This window comes from Triturus cristatus, chromosome 6 (assembly GCF_964204655.1).
Source record: "Triturus cristatus chromosome 6, aTriCri1.1, whole genome shotgun sequence".
Lineage (NCBI taxonomy): Eukaryota > Metazoa > Chordata > Amphibia > Caudata > Salamandridae > Triturus > Triturus cristatus.
In genome coordinates this window covers 917,477,768-917,497,303 of record NC_140589.1, presented here as the reverse complement: position 1 = coordinate 917,497,303, position 19,536 = coordinate 917,477,768, and positions in this window count along the sequence as shown.

Sequence of the window (19,536 nt, the reverse complement as noted above, 5' to 3'; positions counted from 1 at the left end):
GTCAGTTTTGAAGTGCAATGGTTCCAAATGCGAGGCGCCTGTTTCTTCATGCTGTAGAGGCAATGGAATCATTCAGGGGCAGTGGTTCTGAGTGCGATGCGTCGGGTCAGAGTGCGATGCGACAATCCCATTCCAGCAACAACGGGATACGTTGATTCTACTATCGCAGCAGAGGATGCATCTGTTCCAATTGAGCAAAGCCATAGGTCCACTTCCAAGGATTCACTACTGGGGTGGCACACAGACTCACAAGCTGATTAGCTCAAGGGACAGGAGGGGGTCTAAGTCTTTTGTGTCCCTGAGACTTAGACAACAGGAGGCAAGCCAGCAAGCCGTTGGAGTCACTCTGGGTGCAAGTGATGCAGGTCCAGTCCTTCTCACCCAGGAAGGGGAACAGCAGGCAGAAGGGCAGTTCAGCAAGGCAAGAACACAGCAAGACAGAGTTCAGCAAAGTTGTAGTCCAGCAGAGTGGCAGTCCTTTCAGTAGCACAGCAGTTCTTCTCAACAGAGTAGTCACAGGTCCAGATGTTTACTGAGTTGGTGGTGTCAGGGGTCCAGTACTTACACCTAGTTTTTCCTTTGAAGTGGGGGAGACTTCAATGAAAAGCTTTGAAGTGCATAAAGTCCCAGCCCTTCTGGAACTGGCTCCAGACTCACTATAGGAGAGTATTTAGCCCTGTGTGTGGGGACAGGCTCAGCCCTTTTAAGTTAACAAATAGCCATGTGGTATTAGTCATAGGTATATAGGCGCCACTAAAAGATTCACACACTAGTTTCCTGTTATCTACTTAAATGACGGTGCTGAAAGGTGTAGAGAACCACAAACTCTACAAAGGGAAGCAAAGCTAGCACAAATTATTCTTAATCCCCAGCACACGTAAATATGAAAACTTTAAGGTTTATATTAGTTAACACAAATCACAGCAAGCCAAGTGTATCGAAGATTCGTGAGTCACGTCTTCTTCTTATTCTTTTATTCAAGAAGCCTTCATAAAAAACTCCACAGCCAACACGTGTTTCGTTGTATAAGGATTGTAGTCCCACGACTTCCTCAAGGCTGTACAAGTGAAAAACATATATAAAAGGCCAGTACATGGAATCAAAGTTCCCAGTATAAGGGTTTCTATCATGAATAGTTTAAAGATAAAGAGAGGAGAGAAATTCCATAAATTATATAAAGCATTTCATTTATAAAACTCACAAAATCAGTGAGTGGAATGGTGAAAACATTGTAAGAGCTAAGCGTTTAGAGGCTATGACCCCAAAAGGATGGAGAGAGAAAAGAAAACCAATCGCAAAACCACAGATTATAATCTCGTGCTCCGCATAGACAGTGAGTGATCTAAAGAGTCCCTAAACCTCAATCAAGTGTCCTTAACGTTAAACATGCAAACCCGTGGTGACTCCCACAAACATAGTTTACCAGTGCTATTCAAGTTTACCTAAAATCCTCGTTTTATCATACTCCTGAAAATAGATGAAATGTGGAAAGAAGGGAAATAAAAAACGTATCAGAATCACTTCATATGGAGTCAAGTTACATCCATAACTGTGCTAATTATTCAGGACACACTTGGCTTGCTGTGATTTGTGTTAACTAATATAAACCTTAAAGTTTTCATATTTACTTGTGCTGGGGATTAAGAATAATTTCAGCCCTTTTAAGTGCAAGTATCAGCTCCTCCCTACCATCCAGCCCAGGAAGACCCATCAGCTAGGTGATGGGCCATCAGGAAGTGAATAGCCCATCAAGCACACCTAAGCTCCCTTTGTGTGTGGCTGCCTAGAAGGAATGCACAAAGCCCAGCTGCTACCCACCCTAGCTGTGTATTGGAGCGAGGCAGACGGCACAGAATGGTTTATGTAAGGAAAATACCCACTTTCTAAAAGTGGCATTTTTAGACTTGCAACTTAAAATTCAACTTCACCATATGTTGTGATTTTGAAAATTTTAAAATGTAATGAGGTAATCCCAATACTAACCCATGGAGGGATAGGCCTTGCAGTAGTGAAAAACGAAACTGGGAGTTTTTCACTACCATGACAGGTTAAGTTTAAAAGTACATGCCCTGCCTTTTAAATACACTGCACCCTGCCCTGTGGGTTACGCAATGCCTACATTAGGGGTGACTTATATGTAAAAAAGGGTAGGTTTAGGCCTGGCAAGAGGGTGTACTTGCCAGGTCAACATGGCAGTGTGAAACGGTGCATACAGGCTCTGCAGTGGCAGACATGATACATGGTTAAGGGGCTATGTATCTGGGTGGCACAATCTAGTGCTGCAGACCCGTTAGTAGCACTTTATATACAGTCCCTGGGCACACGTAGTGCACTTCACTAAGGACTTCGAAGTAGATTAAATATGCCAATTGGGTGTGAGACAATATTACCATGTTTAAAGAGAGGGCACATGCACGTTAGTACTGGTTATCAGTTTTAAAGTGTCCAGAGTCCTAAAGCCAACAAAAACGAGGTCAGAAAAAGAGGAGAAGGAAGGCAAAAAGTTTGGGGTGACCTTTCAGAGAGGGGCATCTTCCAACAGCATGCTAATGCAATGTGCTCAACTTTTTAAATACAAATATATCAAGAATATATTAATAAAATAGAAATGAAAGAAGCACAAAGAGATTGTAAAGGGGCTTGCACAAAGATATAAAAGAGAGTAATCAGGGAGAAGGGAGGGTTTCATGAAAGTGCTTACAGGTCTCTTTAGTGGAAAGAGAAAACAACTTTGGAAGGTGTGGGAAAGATGCACAACATAAACCTCAATATGTAAGGAATGGGAAGAGGAAGAAGATGAGGAGGTCATAAAGACTATATCTCCTGAATGGTTCCTGACCTTTGAATGAAGGCCCTGACCTCCAACTACAACATTTTGGTGACAAGTTTCCTAAAGGACCTGCCTGAAAATGTAGCAACACTCTGGTGGCAGTGGGAGTCCATCTCTGTCAGAGGAATAGGTCTGTTGTGAGAAGAAAGATGGCTCAGTCACCATAAAGGACCAGTTTGGGGCCACCCATCCTGAATCCACCCTAAAACTGTATCAGCACTTGCTGCTGGTAAGTACGTTGAAATATTTTACAGAAACAGAAAAGTTACCACCTATTAATATAGAAATGTACCTTAATGTTAGGATATATATGCATAATAAAATAGACATTAGAAAAATGTGCCTTTATTAAACGTGCAAAAGGGAAAATGCTGCTTATTTCTGCAGAGAGCTCTACTCTCTATCATTCTCGCACTGCTAGGCCTCACTATTCTTTATTTCTCTCTATCCCTTTAAGAAAATATAAATGCTTTTCGCAAAAGATGTTTTAACGTTATAACTGAACTATAGAACCTGACCCCATTGTGAAATTTGCTGTTTTCTTGAAAATTGTATTTCTCTTTTCCTCATACCATATGATTTTCCTGTATTTAGATTGTTTCCTCTGCCACATACTCATAATGAACAAGCTTTTTGATGAAGGAAAATGCTTGCTGCAGCTTAAATGTCGTGATCTAACCAGGAAATACCCGATTTAAATGTTTTATTTCATAGAACAGCTCATTGTTATACAATGGGACACTAAGCATCTAATAAAGTAGGCTTGTGAAAAGGTTGTCATGAGTATCTTCGTAGCGTACCTTTTTGTAATAAGCTGTACCCACATCTGAGAGACTTCATGTCGACAAGGACATTTACTGAGGATGAATACGATGGACCGTCTGAAGATCTTCCTCCATTGGACATTGATGACATATTCGCCTGTTTTAGCAACATGTTTAGTGGCTTTTCAATATAGTATGTGTTCCTAGCAAGAGAGTCAAGGCATTCCATGCACTCCTATCTAGCATTCCCCCATAGCACTTTATGGTGCTAGCTCAAATTACCATAAGCTATTGCTAACAGTGATTTTCTTTGATTATCCTTGCTCTATGTGAGGAGACTTTCTATCCCTATATTAATCATAACTACTGCTGTGGTTCTTTCCTTCTACCTGTGTTAACGGTTGGTACTGCGTCTGTTTGGAGAACTCTGCTGAGTCTCAGGAACTATCCTTTATGGGGAGTTCTATCTTTCTTAATTATCTGACTTTGCTCCAGAATTTACTTGCTCTTTTACAAAGGAACTCTTTATGGGTTCTCGTTAGGATAGGATAGGTCCTTTACATTAGAATTGGGACTCAATTTTGAATGGAACACACTGTTATTTTCTATGCTTGCTCTAACTAAACCTATTTTCGATAATTTCTGTAATGGGTCTATTTGACTAACCCAAAAAAAAAAAAAAAAAAATACCGAGTAATCTCTTAAAGAGAAAATACACTTTTGAAACTTCACCAAACTTCTCTTTATTGGCTGTACATTCAATGCAAACAATGATGTATATTTGGTGTGTAATGCTCCATTTTAATACGGTGGCAAAGTTTCACCGACTTTGTAAGGCATGGAAATTTCAGGATCTCTAAGTAAGTTTTAAAGTGACGTTACTTGTGGAAATATTTATACAATTTCTGGCTCGCACTGAACAGGAGGAGCCAAGCGAGAAGGGTGGGCAAAGCCTGCTTAAGTCTAACAAGTACAAGGAGTCAGCTGTGTGAAGGTATTAATTGAGGTGATGTATCCCAGTGAGAAGGTCTAAGTTTAAGTGCTGTGGAGATAGTGCTGCAAAGACAGTGTTAAAAGGCAGGAAATCTCCTTAAATGTAATCAGAACTATGAAATGACCCATTGAGTTTCAGGTAGTAATTAATTCAACAGGGACATCAGTAGCAGTGTTCAGTGTTCAATGTGATTTCTCTATTAAGTTCACTATGCACAGACTACTCCATGACTTTGGAGGGTCCTGTGTGCACTCCGTATATCTTATGGCACCCTGCTTTGAGTGACCACCGGAGAGGGTGTGGTTCCTGCTGAAGCTGTTGTCAAAGTGATGGTCAGAGGCCTTGTGTCAATGCACAGCATCAGATTAATGAGTATTTTCTTCGCTGGGATGAGCCGGTTGGTGCTGTAAGAGTGCATGGTGTTTAGGAGCATTGCAGCTCAACTTTCTCAAAAGAAAGTCTTACCAGTGTCTCGGATTGCAGACCTGAGTGTCAGAGTGAAGGTGCTGGCTGTGTTGATTTTGACATAATGAATATGGTAGTAAGCTGGTCATTATTCAGATAGGTTTGGATTTGTTGAAAAAAGAGCTCCCAAGGCCTCCTGGTTATTTTAGGAAGAGAAATCAGGGCCGGACTGGCTGTAGTGGGCACCGGGCGTTTTCCCGGTGGGCGGAAGGGATGGGGACTGAAGGACAGTGGTGATAGAAATGAAGCTGTATTCTTCTAGGGTATACTTTGTTCTGAAGTCATGGGCAGCTGAAACCTTGCCCTCCTGGCAGCTGCCCAATTGTAAAGTTAAAATATGGCTTCAGTTGATTAATCAGCAGGGTTATTTGGTATTCATGGAGTTCATATTCTATGGGCTTCGGCTAAGAAATGTACCTTGTTTCCCATTAACTGTGAGGATCATTGGGATGGGGAACAGATTAGTTGGTGATTCTAGCGTACTGACATGGGCCATATATATCTTATTGTTAATATGTGCCTGATTAGTAAGTTTCTATGTAAGTTAACTTCTCTTGTTAGGGAATTGCATTTTATATGAATAGTTGTGGTGTAATGGGTGCTTAATAAAGCAAGTCAGGTTGGAAAGTTTAAATTATCAACCTGTAGGTTGGTTTGGCAATACTGTGTGAGCATTTATATTCAATTCCAAATGGAATCTAGGTAGCAGTGTGGGGAAGAGGATGTAGTACTCATCTGCTTGTTGTTTTGTAGATATGTGCTGGTTAATCCTGTCCAGGAGTCCTGTATGTGCGGAAGAGTAGTATGCCATTTCAAGAGATACATATTTAGTACACTTTCTAGGGAAAGAGCAGAACTCTGTTGCTAGATGCTGTATGTGGGAAGTACCCAGTGGTATGCGATGTGGGGGGAGTTCAGTATCCTATCATGAGAAGTTACATGGGGAAATATCCAATGGTGTGCTATATTGGCGAAGTACACTTTCTTTAGAAGTTGCATGGGGCATTACCCCATAGATATGATGTGTGAAAAAGAGAAATACCATGTTGTGAGAGGTTGCAAGTGGAAATACACCCATGGTGTAAATATTGGGAGAAGAGCACTACTCTGTGATGTTGTGGGTGATGGCCACTAGTTTCTCCTGAGTGTAATCTGGGACCAATTGGCATTTTTAACAAAAGTGAAGATTTGATAGGTGCTTGTTACTGGAAGAAGGGTATATTTGGGATTGTTTTGTAGTCCATGTTATTCTTTTAGTTTTTAATGGAGTTGGTCAGTGTTGTGTTTGAATAGTAGTGTTTGATGTAGCTCTAGCACGATTTCAGTGAGTACTTCTTTACCTGCTAATGTTGAATGGTGTTAAGGGTTATATTGCTTAACTGCTGTAGAGTTTGATTTTGTCAATAATTTCTCAGGATGCATCTATGGGATGCTGTTGTCATTTTGTTCGGAGGACGTCCCAACTTTGTGTGTTGCAGCCTTTTGGGGGCATGGTACTTAGTGCAGATTAAGTGCTTTCTTCAGTCTGGCGCTTGGACATGTTAGTTTGACTAGCCACTGTGACTGGGTGTGGGGCATATTTTAGTACTGTGCTGCATTTCTGTGTGTATGTGGTCCAGTGTATTGACCTTATGGGCATGTATGTGTTGCTTGTGGAAAATGGAGAAGGTGTGAGAGTTTGTTCTGCTGTGTAGTTTAATTAAGTTGTGTGGCTGTCTGGTGGCATTGTGTATGAATGTAGTGTGATAGCAGGTTTTGTGCTGGAGCTTGGTCCAGGAAGGTTTGAGTTAAGGTGATGTATGGCTAAACTTTAAAAAACAAAATGTATTCCTTAAATGTGTAGACTTAGAGGTGACAGGGAAACCCTTTGTCTAAGGAAGTCAGTGGGTTCTGTGCCTGGAATGTGCAGGGCTGAGCATATGTGTCTACATGTCCTGCGTGCATAAATGTTGTATGGTGTTGTTGTGAGTGTGCAGACATGTGATGGTAGAGCCATATGTCTGAGGAGGATGCAAGACTTCCATTGTGCAAATGCAATGGTAGTCACAATCTAGTTGTTGTCTAGTTCCTTTGTTTGACATTAAGTATTGGGTACCTCATGCTTGGCCCATTGCAGAGTTTCTGTGATTGCTATTTCTCACCTTTGTCTTAATGGGTTTTAGAGAGTGTAACAGATCATTGTTGGGTGAATGTGTAAGCTAGATATGTTGGAGATTGAGCCACTGTGAATTATTGTTACAGTACTTTATATGCAAAGGAATGACTGATCTTTGTTTTGTTTTTTTGTTTTGCTGTTTATAAGAAAGCTAGGTTTGTAATACCGATTGTGTCCCCAATCCCTATATATCTGAGATGGTGTTTGGAATGCTGAGAGTGAATGATGTAATAGAATGTTTCTGTGTGTTGTGGAGTGGAACCCCTCTGTACCGTGATTTTATGACATGACTTTTATGGCTCTTTAGAGCCAAATAAAGCATTTTGATTGATTGAATGGAAGCTAGGAGATAGGGGCAGTGGGAGGGAGAATGGGACCCTAACAGGATCTACATACAGTCACTCTGACCTAAGGACCTACATGGAATAAAGAATATATCTCCTTCCTGAATGGCAGGTATCAAGGCCCTACTCTCCAACTACCATAGCTGCAGGGTTTTCAGATTGCTTATGTGTGACAACTCAGTGTTTTTAGCATGCATGTGTGTGATATAAACATCACAGAAAATATGGGTATCTCCAGTGGGCTAAAACCTTGCTCAAAATTCATACCACACAACACACATAAAAATATAGACCTATTCAAAGAGAAAGTCACTCAAGATCTATATACATTATTGGATAGTTCTGGAAAGCACACACGATCTAAGTACAATTTGACTAAGAATGAACGACAGGCACTGGAAGACCTTAGGAAGGATACTTCTTTTACCATCAAAGAAGCTGACAAGGGAGGGAATGTAGTCATTATGAATACCATTGACTATATAGCTGAAATCAAAAGACAGCTCGGTGATTCAACTTGCTATCAACGATTGGTGGATAGCCCCATTCCCTCCCTTGTCAAATATATAAATGCTAAGGTTTTGGATTGGGGTGAGTGTGGCTTGCTTTCGGAAGCAGAATGCAGGTATCTCACTGTCAGCAATCCCCTCGCCCCATGTATTTACATCCTCCCAAAAATTCACAAGGAGGGTGCTTTCCCTCCAGGTCGTCCTATCATATCAGGTATTGACTCACCAACGGAACGACTCTCACAATATGTGGACGGTTTCCTGCAGCCCTTCGTAATAAACTTACCTGCCTTTATACAAGATACTAGGGACATCTTGGAAAAATTTGATGGTCTGATAAGGTCGGATGACCTTATGTTTGTCACTATGGATGTGAGTGGTTTGTACACTTGCATCCAGAAACATTTTGGCATGACAGCCATACATTCTTTTTTATCAACACGTACAGCAGATCATGCCGAACACAATGAGATGCTGATGGAGATGACAGACATAATATTGTCACGTAATTTTTTCTTGCATGAGGGGACCTGGTTCCATCAAATTCAAGGGACCGCGATGGGAAGCAGATTTGCTCCCTCGTACGCCTGCCTCTTTATGGGGTGGTGGGAGAGGGAGCATGCATGGGGTAAATATGCCTCCCCCTGGATGGACATGATTGTCTTCTGGGGGAGGTATATTGACGACATCATTATGTTGTGGAAGGGTACTCCACCCCTACTTATGGATTACCATGCTTTCTTGAACAAAAATCCCCACAATGTCCACCTTACACTGAAGTATAACACAACTAGCATTGAATTCTTGGATATTCTTTTTTTCATTGATAACAACGAGATACATAGCACCATCTATCGTAAAGATACATCATGTAATAGTATATTACACGCAACCAGCTCCCATCCCAAATCGGTCATCAAGAACATACCATTTGGAGAAATGATACGTGTTCGACGTAACTGTAGCACAGACAAATCATTTAGGGAAAATATCAGTGAGGTGAAGGAGAGATTTAGGCAACGGGGTTATGCTGAGGATATTTTGACTAGGGCCAACTCAAGAATTATGAATGTCACAAGAACAAGCACTCTACAAAAGCACACAAAGGCCAAACGTAAAGGGAAAGAAGGGGCATTCCTAGCCTTTACCACACAATATACCGAAAACAGTGCTAGCTTGTTTGCTATACTCAAGCGACATTGGAGTTTGCTCTATGAGATACCCACCTTGAGAGAACATGTGACAGTTACGCCCAGAGTTACATTCCGGAGAGGGAAAACATTGCGCAACCTACTATGCCCCAGTTATCCTAAACATCAAAACCCCTCTACATGGCTGCCTACTACACCAAATGGTTTATACACATGCTCATCTTGTAACATCTGTGCATTGGGTAAAAATAAAACTAAGAAATTCCAGTATAATACAACGAGGGAATATGACATAAGACAGTTTATTAACTGCAAAACAAGTTATGTCGTTTATGTATTAGGTTGTGACTGCAATAAGATCTATGTAGGCAGTACGGTGCGACCACTCAAAATGCGTATTCAGGAACATGTAAGAGCCTTGAAAAATTTTGATTTGAAATACCCAATGACATACCATATGAGAGAACAACATAGTGCTAACTATAGAATATGGTTTCATGGTATAGAACATATCTCTCCGAATCCGCGAGGTGGCAATAGAGAACTTGCCCTTCGCAGAAAAGAAGCTCTATGGATTTGTCGCCTCAGATGCATAGAAATGGGTCATAATTCTGATGACGAAATGCATTATCATCTATGAATACATGTACTTTATTGATGGCTTTGTCTTCTTTCAGCATTCCGTATCCCTCTCGGATTTACCATTCTGGTATAGATGTTTGTCACAACTTGCTTGATTATCTGCTGTACAGTCTTTCGAATGGATACATCTTATTGCGACGTCAGTGTAGTAGGATTTTGTATTTTATTCTCTTGTAACTGTGATTATTATGGAATATGCTCACAAAGATCCCTTCAAGTTTATCTATTACTTGATGGTGACTATTGTATTATCAATTTTTTTGTATTACTAACTGTTACACTGGTGGGTGTGATTATATGTTTTCATCTTATCCTTTTTTCCGTTTCTTTCCCCCTTCTCCCTTTCCTTTCTATATATTCCATATATAGTAACATCCAAAAATCAATGAATGAATGTGGCGATCTTAAGTGTTGCCATATGGTTTCAAAGCACTTATTCAACATCATCTTTTATTTGATACCAAAATATGGTGGAATCTGGTGGATATTTTAAAAATAGTGGCGCGATGGTTCGATCTTTGGATATACTGATATGATGCCATATGCACGTTGTGTATGCTCTCTTAAATTTGAACCTTATATTGGTTCCAATGTTTCGTATTTTAATCATAAAATGAAACAAATAGTGTATATTAGTTTATTCATGGACTATTCACAGCCGTTTTCAATCCAGTGGGGCAGTGTTACTCATCGTATTTTGAGCATAATTATATTGGTCTCCAGGGTTGGTCACAAAACTATGAAATATATATTTGAAAGAATTCTAATGTTTGTGTGACTCATGGTTGGTCCTAGTTTAGCGGAATAGCGGCAGTTATTTTATTTCGAGTATGACTTAGAGATATTTTTACTGTGTTTCATCTAATACGCATAGGTTTGTTCTTACACTACAAGATGGTGGACCCATTTGTTACACCTTTTCTAGTGTTTAGACATGAGGTTGTCCCGACGCGGGTTCATGACGTAATACGCATGATCTGCACATTTTGATAAGGCAATGATACGTTACGGGCTTTTTCGAACTAACGGCGGGACCGCGCCATATGGGATATCGTTAAGGAATAGACTGTTACTACGATAGGTAAGCACGGTTCTCGGTTTCATGCTCTTTCACGGAGGTTACGATCACAAACCTCGTATTTCGAGGCTTCTAGAGTGCGTGAATTCTTGTCCCGGATTTCACTATGTTGGTACTTGCCAATGTTGTGGGGAGGTGAGCAATGTTTCAACGCGCAAGGTTCACACTCGTGAGTGATAGATATAGATCCTACTCCCTCCCCATACAACCGAGATAGACCACAGTATTTTGATATTTGAACTTTTCTTGTTTTTATATATTGCAGAGCCCACTGTGATTAGTGTTTATTCTCGAGCAAAATGTGGCATTGGCATCATATGCTTTCCATATACAGTCCGATTTTCGATGAGATACAGTATGTTATTTAATTATTAAGGGAAGGGCTATTAAAAATATGCCATTTTATTATTTGAGATTGCGCACTTGTAAGAGACCTTGTTATTTAGTCCAAACCTCCCAGTACAGGCGGCTCTTTGTGCCATTTATCCTTGCACATACTCGAATGTGGGCTCATCTTGCCCTTTTTGAGCTTGTATTAGCTAGTGCTTTTTATGTGTGCTGTATCTATCAGTGTTAAATAATGTCAGTAGAATAGCGGGAGTTTTGGGAACCTCTCCTCCTATTTGTGTGTGTTTTATGAACAACCTGGGTTTCAGTGAGAGGGGTATTAATTTATCGTATTTTTTGATTTTTTATTAGGTAATACCGTGACTATCATATCACATAGATTGTCAAATTGGTCTACATCAGAATAATTGCATATATGGCTCACATTATGCTTACCACATAGAAGGTAGGTTGGATATTGGTGCCCATTGGGGATGGATGGTCAAAACATGCATAAATGTGGTATGCGTCTTTTGTTGGCTTGGACTTAGATTTTGCTATTTGGTTTGTTGTTGGATTTTTTTAGCAGACCCAAACTCAATGTGTTGAAAACACGTTCCGGACTTAAGACAACATGGTCATAGATTTACAATCGGAACATTCGTGGACATTAAGAATGGTATGTCCTTTTGATGTTAGTTGCGTTCTGTTTCTCTGTCTGTCTTTTATTGACTATTCTCTCTTTGGTTTTCTTCTTTTTCGTTCTTTTGCCTCTCTCTTTTTCAGTGCTTTTCTAATTTTATTTTTATTTTATTTTATTTTTGTGCTTTTTTACTTTCTGATACAAACATCTAGGAATGCACAATGCTATACTTATATGGATGGATGTCTTTTGTAGTAATTACACTTGTTGGTTCTCAGAGCCTCAGATTCTCTCCATCTACGGCTTTTGAGGTTTCATCTTACCTTGGGTATGTTGGTATTAATTTGGGGAGCCTATTTGTCTGGTATGGTCATACATTTGTCAATTTCCGTTGAATAGATTGTGTTAACTCTTACCATATTTAGGATATATAAGAATATTTGTGGCGTTTTTGTGTTCTTTGTTTATGCGATGTCCTTATTTGGTTTTTATAACATGAATTTGTTACTGTATGTGTTTTAATGTCATGTATATATTTGTATGTATGTCACAAACAATGTGTGTTTTTATCTATGTTTTAACTCTACAGCCCTGAAGAAGTTCTCTGTTGAGAACGAAACGCGTTGGCTGTGTTTTTCCAAAAAGAAGAAGATATAAAAATAAAGATGGACAATTAAATAATTCATGGACTGATTGTGAACCTTTCAAGTACACTGATCACTAGTGGTGCAACCACAATATTTGTTTATTTGCTTTATTGACCTTGTTTTACAGGGTGGCTCTTCTGGACAGTAAGAGCCTTTTGTGAGTTTTGCACACAGAAAGTACTAGACTTATTGGTTAAAAGCAAATACATTTTGGTCTACTTTTTGGAATTGGTGCCTGTTGCTCTATTGATCCACTGTCTGGCGTTTGTTTTAATGATCTCTTTTGGATCCTGTGGCACGATTCTGACCTAGTAATTGGATGCTTATTTTTAGAAATTGATTTAATTGTATGACCACATCTATCTGAAACATGTCAAAGTTTAATGACAATAGGGAGGAAATGGCTATGGGCCTTTTCTCAAATGTACAAACAAGTGGTTCTAGTATAACCAAGGAAAAACAAAATGAGGGTTTGAGAGTCAAATTTAAAAAACTAGAGAGGCTTAAGAAACAGGAAATGTCTCGCTGGTGGGACGGCATCACTCTACAAAAATATCTTGATAATCAAAAAATTCCACGTGGATTGAGAATACTCATCTTCCCGACATTTGAGTACCTAGACGAGGAGGGGCTCAAGGATTGGGAAGATAATTTACAACAAGTATCAAATACTATGATGCGTATTCTGATACGTCATTCTGATAAAAAGGTTGCCAACTTAAAACAGGATATAATTACCCTGGAAAGAGAAATCGAATGCTCGAATTTGAAAGAAGTAATAAAGAAAAATTATGAGATCTATGATAGAGTGATAGAGTTCCACCAAATTTATCTGAGAGACAAAAAATTGAGGAAAATCAAAAGGGATGATAACGATTACAAAAATGGACGCATTTACACTTTTGCCCATAAATTTGACAATCTAAAGCCAGGAGGGGAAGGTAAAAGACCTAGGGATGAGTCAATGGACTCAATTTCGGGGAGCACTAGTTCAATCTCCTCAGTCGAAAGTGGAACATCTCGGGATGAGGGTGTAATATCTACAAATTCTCCAGTACAACGTAATTTTTTATTGGAGATGGAAAGAATCAGGCTAGGCAACAAGGTGGTTCAAAAAGATCCAAGACAAGGAGGGGAGGAAAGAAGTGGCAGGCAAAGAGGGACAACTACAACAGCAAAAAAAGAAATGAGCCATGCGATGGACACCAGGTCCAAGAAAATGTAGTTGAGAATATACAGAATGATGTAGAATCGAAAGCTTTGTCAATTGTTAATTTATCCGATCGTGCCTTAACAAATGTCGAAACACAAGTGTTACGTAGAGGTTTGAGTTTTTGTCCCACGCAGTGGGGTGACCCAGTTGAAATGTTGATTGATCTGTTTAAGTTTGTGAGACTATTAAAATTGAAAGATCACTTCCATGATAATCCTAGTTGTAATTCTTCAAATATACAACCAATACAAACAGTGACACATACTGTGTCTGATTTATTTAATTTACAGATGCTTTTATCAATTTCAGGGGATGAGTATTTCTCTATTCAGGATATCAGGGAGGATTTAAACATCACCGAAAATATGGGTATCTCCAGTGGGCTAAAACCTCGCTCAAAATTCATACCACACAACACACATAAAAATATAGACCTATTCAAAGAGAAAGTCACTCAAGATCTATATACATTATTGGACAGTTCTGGAAAGCACACACAATCTAAGTACAATTTGAGTAAGAATGAACGACAGGCACTGGAAGACCTTAGGAAGGATACTTCTATTACCATCAAAGAAGCTGACAAGGGAGGGAATGTAGTCATTATGAATACCATTGACTATATAGCTGAAATCAAAAGACAGCTCGGTGATTCAACTTGCTATCAACGATTGGTGGATAGCCCCATTCCCTCCCTTGTCAAATATATAAATGCTAAGGTTTTGGATTGGGGTGATTGTGGCTTGCTTTCGGAAGCAGAATGCAGGTATCTCACTGTCAGCAATCCCCTCGCCCCATGTATTTACATCCTCCCAAAAATTCACAAGGAGGGTGCTTTCCCTCCAGGTCGTCCTATCATATCAGGTATTGACTCACCAACGGAACGACTCTCACAATATGTGGACGGTTTCCTGCAGCCCTTCGTAATAAACTTACCTGCCTTTATACAAGATACTAGGGACATCTTGGAAAAATTTGATGGTCTGATATGGTCGGATGATCTTATGTTTGTCACTATGGATGTGAGTGGTTTGTACACGTGCATCCAGAAACATTTTGGCATGACAGCCATACATTCTTTTTTATCAACACGTACGGCAGATCATGCCGAACACAATGAGATGCTGATGGAGATGACAGACATAATATTGTCACGTAATTTTTTCTTGCATGAGGGGACCTGGTTCCATCAAATTCAAGGGACCGCGATGGGAAGCAGATTTGCTCCCTCGTACGCCTGCCTCTTTATGGGGTGGTGGGAGAGGGAGCATGCATGGGGTAAATATGCCTCCCCCTGGATGGACATGATTGTCTTCTGGGGGAGGTATATTGACGACATCATTATGTTGTGGAAGGGTACTCCACCCCAACTTATGGATTACCATGCTTTCTTGAACAAAAATCCCCACAATGTCCACCTTACACTGAAGTATAACACAACTAGCATTGAATTCTTGGATATTCTTTTTTTGATTGATAACAACGAGATACATAGCACCCTCTATCGTAAAGATACATCATGTAATAGTATATTACACGCAACCAGCTCCCATCCCAAATCGGTCATCAAGAACATACCATTTGGAGAAATGATACGTGTTCGACGTAACTGTAGCACAGACAAATCATTTAGGGAAAATATCAGTGAGGTGAAGGAGAGATTTAGGCAACGGGGTTATGCTGAGGATATTTTGACTAGGGCCTACTCAAGAATTATGAATGTCACAAGAACAAGCACTCTACAAAAGCACACAAAGGCCAAGCGTAAAGGCAAAGAAGGGGCATTCCTAGCCTTTACCACACAATATACCGAAAACAGTGCTAGCTTGTTTGCTATACTCAAGCGACATTGGAGTTTGCTCTATGAGATACCCACCTTGAGAGAACATGTGAGAGTTACGCCCAGAGTTACATTCCGGAGAGGGAAAACATTGCGCAACCTACTATGCCCCAGTTATCCTAAACATCAAAACCCCTCTACATGGCTGCCTACTACACCAAATGGTTTTTACACATGCTCATCTTGTAACATCTGTGCATTGGGTAAAAATAAAACTAAGAAATTCCAGTATAATACAACGAGGGAATATGACATAAGACAGTTTATTAACTGCAAAACAAGTTATGTCGTTTATGTATTAGGTTGTGACTGCAATAAGATCTATGTAGGCAGTACGGTGCGACCACTCAAAATGTGTATTCAGGAACATGTAAGAGCCTTGAAAAATGTTGATTTGAAATACCCAATGACATACCATATGAGAGAACAACATAGTGCTAACTATAGAATATGGTTTCATGGTATAGAACATATCTCTCCGAATCCGCGAGGTGGCAATAGAGAACTTGCCCTTCGCAGAAAAGAAGCTCTATGGATTTGTCGCCTCAGATGCATAGAAATGGGTCATAATTCTGATGACGAAATGCATTATCATCTATGAATACATGTACTTTATTGATGGCTTTGTCTTCTTTCAGCATTCTGTATCCCTCTCGGATTTACCATTCTGGTATAGATGTTTGTCACAACTTGCTTGATTATCTGCTGTACAGTCTTTCGAATGGATACATCTTATTGCGACGTCAGTGTAGTAGGATTTTGTATTTTATTCTCTTGTAACTGTGATTATTATGGAATATGCTCACAAAGATCCCTTCAAGTTTATCTATTACTTGATGGTGACTATTGTATTATCAATTTTTTTGTATTACTAACTGTTACACTGTTGGGTGTGATTATATGTTTTCATCTTATTATCCTTTTTTCCATTTCTTTCCCCCTTCTCCCTTTCCTTTCTATATATTCAATATATAGTAACATCCAAAAATCAATGAATGAATGTGGCGGTCTTAAGTGTTGCCATATGGTTTCAAAGCACTTATTCAACATCATCTTTTATTTGATACCAAAATATGGTGGAATCTGGTGGATATTTTAAAAATAGTGGCGCGATGGTTCGATCTTTGGATATACTGATATGATGCCATATGCACGTTGTGTATGCTCTCTTAAATTTGAACCTTATATTGGTTCCAATGTTTCGTATTTTAATCATAAAATGAAATAAATAGTGTATATTAGTTTATTCATGGACTATTCACAGCTGTTTTCAATCCAGTGGGGCAGTGTTACTCATCGTATTTTGAGCATAATTATATTGGTCTCCAGGGTTGGTCACAAAACTACGAAATATATATTTGAAAGAATTCTAATGTTTGTGTGACTCATGGTTGGTCCTAGTTTAGCGGAATAGCGGCAGTTATTTTATTTCGAGTATGACTTAGAGATATTTTTACTGTGTTTCATCTAATACGCATAGGTTTGTTCTTACACTACAAGATGGTGGACCCATTTGTTACACCTTTTCTAGTGTTTAGACATGAGGTTGTCCCGACGCGGGTTCATGACGTAATACGCATGATCTGCACGTTTTGATAAGGCAATGATACGTTACGGGCTTTTTCGAACTAACGGCGGGACCGCGCCATATGGGATATCGTTAAGGAATAGACTGTTACTACCATAGGTAAGCACGGTTCTCGGTTTCATGCTCTTTCACGGAGGTTACGATCACAAACCTCGTATTTCGAGGCTTCTAGAGTGCGTGAATTCTTGTCCCGGATTTCACTATGTTGGTACTTGCCGATGTTGTGGGGAGGTGAGCAATGTTTCAACGCGCAAGGTTCACACTCGTGAGTGATAGATATAGATCCTACTCCCTCCCCATACAACCGAGATAGACCACAGTATTTTGATATTTGAACTTTTCTTGTTTTTGTATATTGCAGAGCCCACTGTGATTAGTGTTTATTCTCGAGCAAAATGTGGCATTGGCATCATATGCTTTCCACATACAGTCCGATTTTCGATGAGATACATTATGTTATTTAATTATTAAGGGAAGGGCTATTCAAAATATGCCATTTTATTATTTGAGATTGCGCACTTGTAAGAGACCTTGTTATTTAGTCCAAACCTCCCAGTACAGGCGGCTCTTTGTGCCATTTATCCTTGCACATACTCGAATGTGGGCTCATCTTGCCCTTTTTGAGCTTGTATTAGCTAGTGCTTTTTATGTGTGCTGTATCTATTAGTGTTAAATAATGTCAGTAGAATAGCGGGAGTTTTGGGAACCTCTCCTCCTATTTGTGTGTGTTTTATGAACAACCAGAGTTTCAGTGAGAGGGGTATTAATTTATCGTATTTTTTGATTTTTTATTAGGTAATACCGTGACTATCATATCACATAGATTGTCAAATTGGTCTACATCAGAATAATTGCATATATGGCTCACATTATGCTTACCACATAGAAGGTAGGTTGGATATTGGTGCCCATTGGGGATGGATGGTCAAAACATGCATAAATGTGGTATGCGTCTTTTGTTGGCTTGGACTTAGATTTTGCTATTTGGTTTGTTGTTGGATTTTTTTAGCAGACCCAAACTCAATGTGTTGAAAACACGTTCCGGACTTAAGACAACATGGTCATAGATTTACAATCGGAACATTCGTGGACATTAAGAATGGTATGTCCTTTTGATGTTAGTTGCGTTCTGTTTCTCTGTCTGTCTTTTATTGACTATTCTCTCTTTGGTTTTCTTCTTTTTCGTTCTTTTGCCTCTCTCTTTTTCAGTGCTTTTCTAATTTTATTTTTATTTTATTTTATTTTTGTGCTTTTTTACTTTCTGATACAAACATCTAGGAATGCACAATGCTATACTTATATGGATGGATGTCTTTTGTAGTAATTACACTTGTTGGTTCTCAGAGCCTCAGATTCTCTCCATCTACGGGCTTTTGAGGTTTCATCTTACCTTGGGTATGTTGGTATTAATTTGGGGAGCCTATTTGTCTGGTATGGTCATACATTTGTCAATTTCCGTTGAATAGATTGTGTTAACTCTTACCATATTTAGAATATACAGGAATATTTGTGGCGTTTTTGTGTTCTTTGTTTATGCGATGTCCTTATTTGGTTTTTATAACATGAATTTGTTACTGTATGTGTTTTAATGTTATGTATATATTTGTATGTATGTCACAAACAATGTGTGTTTTTATCTATATTTTAACTCTACAGCCCTGAAGAAGTTCTCTGTTGAGAACGAAACGCGTTGGCTGTGTTTTTCCAAAAAGAAGAAGATATAAAAATAAAGATGGACAATTAAATAATTCATGGACTGATTGTGAACCTTTCAAGTACACTGATCACTAGTGGTGCAACCACAATATTTGTTTATTTGCTTTATTGACCTTGTTTTACAGGGTGGCTCTTCTGGACAGTAAGAGCCTTTTGTGAGTTTTGCACACAGAAAGTACTAGACTTATTGGTTAAAAGCAAATACATTTTGGTCTACTTTTTGGAATTGGTGCCTGTTGCTCTATTGATCCACTGTCCGGCATTTGTTTTAATGTGTGTGATATTTCTCCACATTAAGTTTGAGTTATACTGTTACACGTACAACAAAGTAGTTATGTCCAAGTAAAGAAATGCATTTCACAATTTAACCACGTTTGGCCACAGTGAGATTTTAGAAATGGGCTTACAAATTGGCAATACATAAAAAGTGCTTATGTCTCTGTTGCAAGACATGCAAATCAGGTCTTGCACTGGATTGTAAGGAGTTGGCTTCAGCCTTGTAACTGCATCATTTCATCACTAGAAATGCATCATACTATGATAATCTCCTGCCCATGCCAAATAAATCATGTATCCCATTGTGATGTGTGATGCTTCTAGCCATTACCGTCGTTTGTACGCAACATCACA